Here is a 6963-nt window from a genome sequence, read left to right on the forward strand (position 1 = left end):
CCTTTAGGACTTCAGCAAAAGATCTGTGCCCAACCAGTGCATCTTTACCCTTGAAATTGATCATATCCGAGAATCTTCTGAGAGGCTGAAGCTTGTCCTTACTCTGTTCACTTCTACTATTTCTGTCGTAAGCAGCCAGTTTGACCTCTAGCATAGAGTCATCCACCAAGAGCCCATTTCCTTTTTGGATTGCGACAGATGCTGCAATGCTACAGTTATACCGCACAAACCCGAATCTTGAGTTGGTCACTTTCCTTCTTTTGAAAGGAATGTAAGTATCCTTCACAATCCCGAATTTGGTGAAGAGTTTGTACAGAGCTTTGGCGTCCATAGTTGACGGGATGTTGTCCACAAAGACAGTGATAAGACCCTGCTGTGCTTCCTTTTTTTGAGCTCCACCTCCATTCCATTGCCTCACTACCGGAATCCAGCCACCATCTCTTCCCCTGTTCACCATATCTTCTTGTTTTTCTTTAGAAGATGAAAGAACTTCCTGTTTTCTTTCATTCATTGTGATAAACACTCAAGTAATGACTTACAACCCCCATTAAGATTGCATTTGATGCTGTAATGTAAACAAAACAGTAACTCTATCTTCCATGATAGACATCCCGTTTGGAATCTGGATGCGTCCAGTTGTCATTGACAAGAAATTTGCGCCAGCCTATGAGCCGATCGCTGCTATAGATGAGGTTCAGGACGAAAACCCCTGGTATTACGACATTTGGAATTTCTTAGAGAAGGAAGCATATCTGCCAGGGGTAAATGCCAAGGATAAAAGGGCAATCAGAAGAATGGTCGTCCAGTTCATCATCTGTGGGGGTAAGCTGTATAAAAGAGGCCATTTGGGAATGCACAAGCTGTGTGTTGAAGCCGAGGAATCAAAGCACCTAATGGAGGCCATCCATGGAGGAGAATGCGGTGCACATATGAACGGAGTAATGCTAGCACGGAAGATCCTCAGACAGGGTTACTACTGGTCCACCATGGAGGAGGATTGTATTAGTTTTGTTTGGCGATGCCACAAATGTCAGATTCATGCAAACCGCATGAACATCCCGTCGTCGAAGCTGTACAACATGACTTCGCCATGGCCATTTTCAGTTTGGGGAATCGATGTGATCGGGGCTGTCACTCCGAAGGGGTTGAATGGGCATGAGTTCATCCTGGTTGCGATAGATTATTTCACGAAGTGGGTTGAGGCCCAATCGTATGCGGTGTTGAAGGCATCACACGTTGCAAAATTTATCAGAAACAACATCATTTGTCGCTACGGGGTCCCAAACGAGATTATTTCGTATAACGGTTCCCACTTCAAGGAGGAAGTGATTGACTTGTTGGAGAAATACAACGTGGCTTTTCATAAGTCATCTACATACCGGCCGCCAACAAGAATATCAAACACATACTGCAGAAGATGGTGGAAACCTACCGGGATTGGCCAAATAAGCTGCCATTTGCTCTGTGGGGCTACAGGACTTCAATCAGAACTTCTACCGGAATGACTCTGTATTCATTAGTTTATGGGATGGAGGCCGTTCTACCTATCGAGATTGAGGTTCCGTTGTTACGAGTATTGGCTGAGTGTCAAATAGTCGAAGCAGATTGGCAGCAGAGTAGATTTGAGGAACTCATGCTTTTTGACGAGAGAAGACTGAAGGCACTGTACCATGTTCAAGGCTATCAGCGCAGAATTGCCCAGGCTTTCAACAAGAAAGTTAAATCCAGGAATCTAAAAGAAGGAGATTTGGTGCTCAAGGACAACCGAGCTCCCATCCACGACCCAAGGGGCAAGTTCAAACCCAATTGGACTGGTCCCTACATCATCAAAGCTATTTGGTCAGGTGGAGCTGTGGTTCTGATGGATCTAGATGGCCTAGAGTTCTCCCAACCAATCAACATGGACAAGTTGAAGAAATATTACCCCTGAGAGGCTCGCTAGGCCGAAAACCCGAAAGGGCGACCTAGGCAAAAGTTAGAGCACAAAAAATTAAAAAATATAAAAACTGAGCTCGCAAGGTTGAAAACCCGCAAATGGCGACCTAGGCAAAAGTTAGAGCGTAAAAGGAGAGTGAAAATACTCGAGTGAACCTAAGCCTGAACTACGTAAGGCTTGATTCCCATCTTTGGGATACGTAGGCAACTTCATCCTGAAGTTCAACCATAAACTTTTTCCCCGATCAACTTTGTCCATTTTGACCACCTCAGTCATCTTTATCCATCAACATTTATCACGATCTCCGGTGCAGTGCTGTTCAGACTAGGGGCAACTTTCCGTTGCCACAACGGTGCAGTGCTGTTCAGACTAGGGGCAACTTTCCGTTGCCATGCAGTGTCGCAGTACTATTCAGACTAGGGGCAACTTTCCGTTGCCATGCAATGTAGCAGTACTATTCAAACTAGGGGCAACTTTCCAGTTGCTAGGATCTGGGGTTGTGCATCTCAGTGACAGATCTTAGGCGTGTCCAGTTCTGATCCATATCGAAAATGGTTTTGAAAAGTTTTAATAAAAGTTGACTTTGTTCAAATTAATCTCTTTACAACTATGACCATTTTGGACCAAAACGGAAAATTTTCAGTACCGTAACCTTCAATTTCATTGATTTCAAAACAGAGTTCTCCTGCTCTTGCATACAATCGAAGTTGTTTTTATTACATTCATAAAGAAAACTTGAAAGTACTAATAAAGCAATAAATCTGGGGCATAGTCAAGTCAAGTATCCCTGCGCCCCCTCCCAGAGCTGGTCAAAGCCTCTGACGCCAAGCTAGGCCCAATCTGTGCCTCCTCATTGAGCCAATCCAAACACTCGTCAGATAAAGTGCAACTGAAAGTGGGAGCAGGGGCCAGGAGCTCTCTAGTCCTCCATGTTGTGGCATATCAGGCAAGCTGTACACCTCAGACCGGAAAAGCAGCCGGGTACTCAATCCCCTCTGGCGGGCAAATCTGATCATGACTGAACTGGCGCAGGAACCGGAACGGAAAGTAGAACACACAGTGGGTCAGACCAATCAACTGGATCCCGATCAGCCTGGACATGCTATAGCTTATTGCCGGGAGATTGAGCCAAGGACAATGCCAAGCAATGCGATCTGCGGGCAAATTACACATCCAGTCAAACCACCACCTTTCATCAGGGGCATCGACTAGGTGCTGTCAAAAGAAATAGCCTCGAGCTGAGTAGGTTGGGCAGGAGTCCACAACCTGCAATTTGTCCATCAACCATACCTGGGGGAGGGATGAAAAATGAGAGAATAAAGAATAGAGAGATGTACGGTGAGAGAAAAGTGAGAAAAGGGTTTTGTGAGAAAAACCGAGCCTGAGGGTCGAGTGATGTGAGCAAATACATATGTAAGTTTGGGTGGGAAACATTACCTGCAGCAGCAGTGGACTCCCAGCAAATCTAGTCGTCTCCCGGCGATAGACAGCATCCAAGCCTATTAGTGTCTCGGCCAGGGTCATGGCAATGCAGCTCTTTCCTTCTTTCAAGCCCTGAGCAACTTTAATCAGACGAATGCTAAATCCGCCCAAGCCCGGGGAAAGCAGAAAGTGAGACAGCAAGCACAAGCAAAGGGCGTGTTGCCGGAAACCTTGCCAATAATGGTTGTCGCGGTCACCAACGTCAGAAAAGCGATGAATCAAACCAAGGATATCCAGTTCCCCATTACAGATCAGAGACCGAGCATCATGCGCGGTAAGTCCACACATCCGCCCTAAAGCTTGGGCGTGGCCAAAGCGGAACTGGGGCAAGATCTCTTCGTGACATTCAGATTCCATCAAAACTTGAAAGTCTTCAAAAGTTGGACATACCTCCTGTCCGCCGAAGCTAAAGACATGCGTCACCAGGTTCCAAAACCTCGCCGCGGCATGAAGGAAAGGAAGATGTAGCGGAGTGCGGCTCAGTGTGAATAGTGCATTCAAGCCGAAATCTCAGAAGTTCAACTTTTCCGAGCCATCTAGAGAAGCGATCCAAGCTGTGAGATTTTCCATGAGAAACGCCTCCATTTTTGGTGCAAAACTAAGATGAGTTGAATGAACCACGAAGCTAAGGCTTTTAAAGAGGAAAAGACACTATTCGGGGGACAAGTGTCAAGAATTTGGCGGTTGCTGAACTGAGTGGCCGGCCGGCCACCTTTTCTGGCAGGCCGGCCATTTCTTTTTTCAAAAACTGGCCGGTGGCCTTCCCTCTGCAATAAATCTGGCCGTCCGGCTCCCAAAAGTGGCCGGCCATGCTCCAATGTGTGTCTTCAGCCCTGTTTTACCCTCCGAAGGAAAGTTACAAGCATTTCCATGCGACGGATGTGTCGAAGGCCTCTATTTCCCTCTGTTTCGGATGCGTTCCGTTGCCCAGATCGTCCGAAGTACACTTCGTTTTGTTAAGTTTTGTTTATCGAGTTGTTGTTTTGTTTATCGAGTTGTCGTTTTGCTTATCGAGTTGTTTGTCGAGCTGTCGTGTTTCGTGTTTTTGAGTTGTTATTCTTTGTTTAAGCAATTTTTGTTTGAGTCTTGTTTATTGAGTTGTCAATGTTATTGTGTTTTGCTTATCGAGTTGTAAATTTGCTAAGGTTTTGTTACATCCTAGAAAGTTGTGGCGTTGGTTCACTACCTGACTGGGCAAAATGCACAATGCACATTTCCATTCAATCTCATTATGATGCATAATGATGCGATATGATGTTAAGAGTTTAAAATACAACACTTTTTTTAAAAAAAAAAAAGTTGTTTCATTCCATCATGCTTCGCTTGTTACAACATTTTACAGACTAAGGCACAAGTTTTACAGAGACTAAAACTGCCCAATAATGTACAATGTGCTACAACTACTAGCAAAAAGATAAATAAAAGAAGGAAACAGCCACATCTGTGCTCTCAAGAGCAGTAATAAGAGGCCCTCTTCGTCCTCTTCTGCGGAATCGACTCTCCGCCACCATCGCCATCGCCATCATCTGAATCGGAGTCGTCATCGTCGGGATCCCCCTCAGCCTCACCTCCACTCCCGGAACCAAGACCAGAGCCGTCCTCTCTGTCAGCAGATGTCTTCGATTGACGGTCTGCAGCCTTCTCCTCCTCGTCCTCACCAGGTTCCTCTTCCACGATATGTGCTCTGCGTCTGCGAGACGACCCCTCCCCTCGGAAAGGCCTGGATGGCCCAGCTCCGTGAAAAGGCCCAGATGGCCCAGCTCCCCGAGAAGGCCCAGGTGGCCCGGCCTGCGGCTGAGCATATACCGGAGGCATCTGAGAACAAAGAGTTCAATTTAAATACATCAGTCCAAATATGTACATCAGATGCAGATACAAGAAAAACTACATGAAGTGGGTACATGCCAACACAGTGTATAAGTGAGGCGTGCGTCAGATATGCTCTACACAAGTAGCCTATCAATGCAGTAAAGATCATTATATCATCAGAAGTATGATAAATGCCAGAAAACTAAAGGGTACTTGGAAGCCCATGATAAACAACTGTGCCTCCCTCCGCAGGACCATCCCCTCAAGCGAGGCTACCATCTCGAGCACCTGATCCATGTACTCAACAGTGGGCTGCAGATGCAACGGCAAGGGCATCAGTAAAGCGATGAAAGTCCAAGTATCTGAATAATGAATCAAAGCCTTAAAACATACCGGTGGTGAGTCGGGGTCTCTGACATATCGATGACCGGGCATCGGAGGCTCTATCGGGATCGGAATCGGAGAGGTAGTCCCATACTGCCACCCCATCAGCTCAGTCGGCATATCCGGTCACCCAGGATGAGGATAAGTCGGAGGAATCGGGGGAACCGATCCACCCCCACCTCTAGATGTACCAGCCCTGCTGGTGGAAGGGGCGTCTGCAGCCCGAGCCCGGGCCTAGATTGAAGATGGCATACCAGCAGGCCTCATCATCGGAGTGCGAACTCCCGTCAATGGAGGCATCAGGTATGTGTGACGGTAAGTAGCGTAATCCCCCTCCTCAAGATGTAGCAAAGCATCAGTACCCAGCATAGCATTAACAATATCCCGGGAAAAGAGCACATCAGCAATCCGCATATCGACCGGGGGTGCTGAGGGAGGGTCCTGAGAAGTGTACCCCCAGACCTGACGCAAGAAACACTCCCCCAAAAACCAGGCCCTACCAACCGGCCCTTCGAATAGGAGCCTGTACCGAGAGGCACCCCACCCTCCGGCAAACTGGAATCGGAGACATTCACTTAAAGGTGCCCAGGGCTGCCATGTAATCTGCGGATAATAGGTGCATAAACCAAGCAGAAATCGAAGATGTATAGGACAAATCAAAGATAAAAACAAAAAGAACCGAGAGTTCTGAAGTACCTCCGACGAGCGCACCGTGTCGAAATACTGTCGCAGGTAAAGGAGAGACTCCCGAGGTCTTGGCCGGTGCTGGCCTTCAAACACAAGTGAGTATGGGGTCACGAGAGGTCCTGCTACTACCAACTCCGGGGCCAATGTCGGGAAATATACATAGACCCACAACTGTAGAAAACAAAGCAGAATATGAAGTGCTGAGGGCAAAATGCACGATACAGAGTATAAAGTGCGCCGTGTGTGCAATGTATAAGTAATAAGGAGCAGAAATGTAAATCAAGAGGGCAGAAAGTACCTCCCAAGCTCTCCAATAGCCGCCAAGTAAGTCCCCCCGTCCGCGGGAGGTCGCGCTCATGTAACAATAAAGGGTAGCCAAGCCAGCGCCACCCCAGTCATACCGCCTAACCTGTGATAGGTCTACCAAGGCGCTCAACAGATAAAGTCCAACAGTGTTCCCCCTGTCAGCAAACAAGGTGGTCCCGAAGAAGAACATCAAAAAGCCGCGGGCATACTGAGCTGCCTCCTTAGGAGTCTCAGACTCCATCTCCACCCACCGAAAGTGGGAAGAGAACCAGGTGTATCGGACTCTCCCCAAAGCTCTGTCAACAGGCGGGCGAGCCCCCAGTAGATATATCCAAGCGGCCTCCCACTGGCCCATGTCC

This window comes from Camellia sinensis, chromosome 8, assembly GCF_055761805.1.
Source record: "Camellia sinensis isolate YWXY chromosome 8, ASM5576180v1, whole genome shotgun sequence".
NCBI classification, from domain to species: Eukaryota; Viridiplantae; Streptophyta; class Magnoliopsida; order Ericales; family Theaceae; genus Camellia; species Camellia sinensis.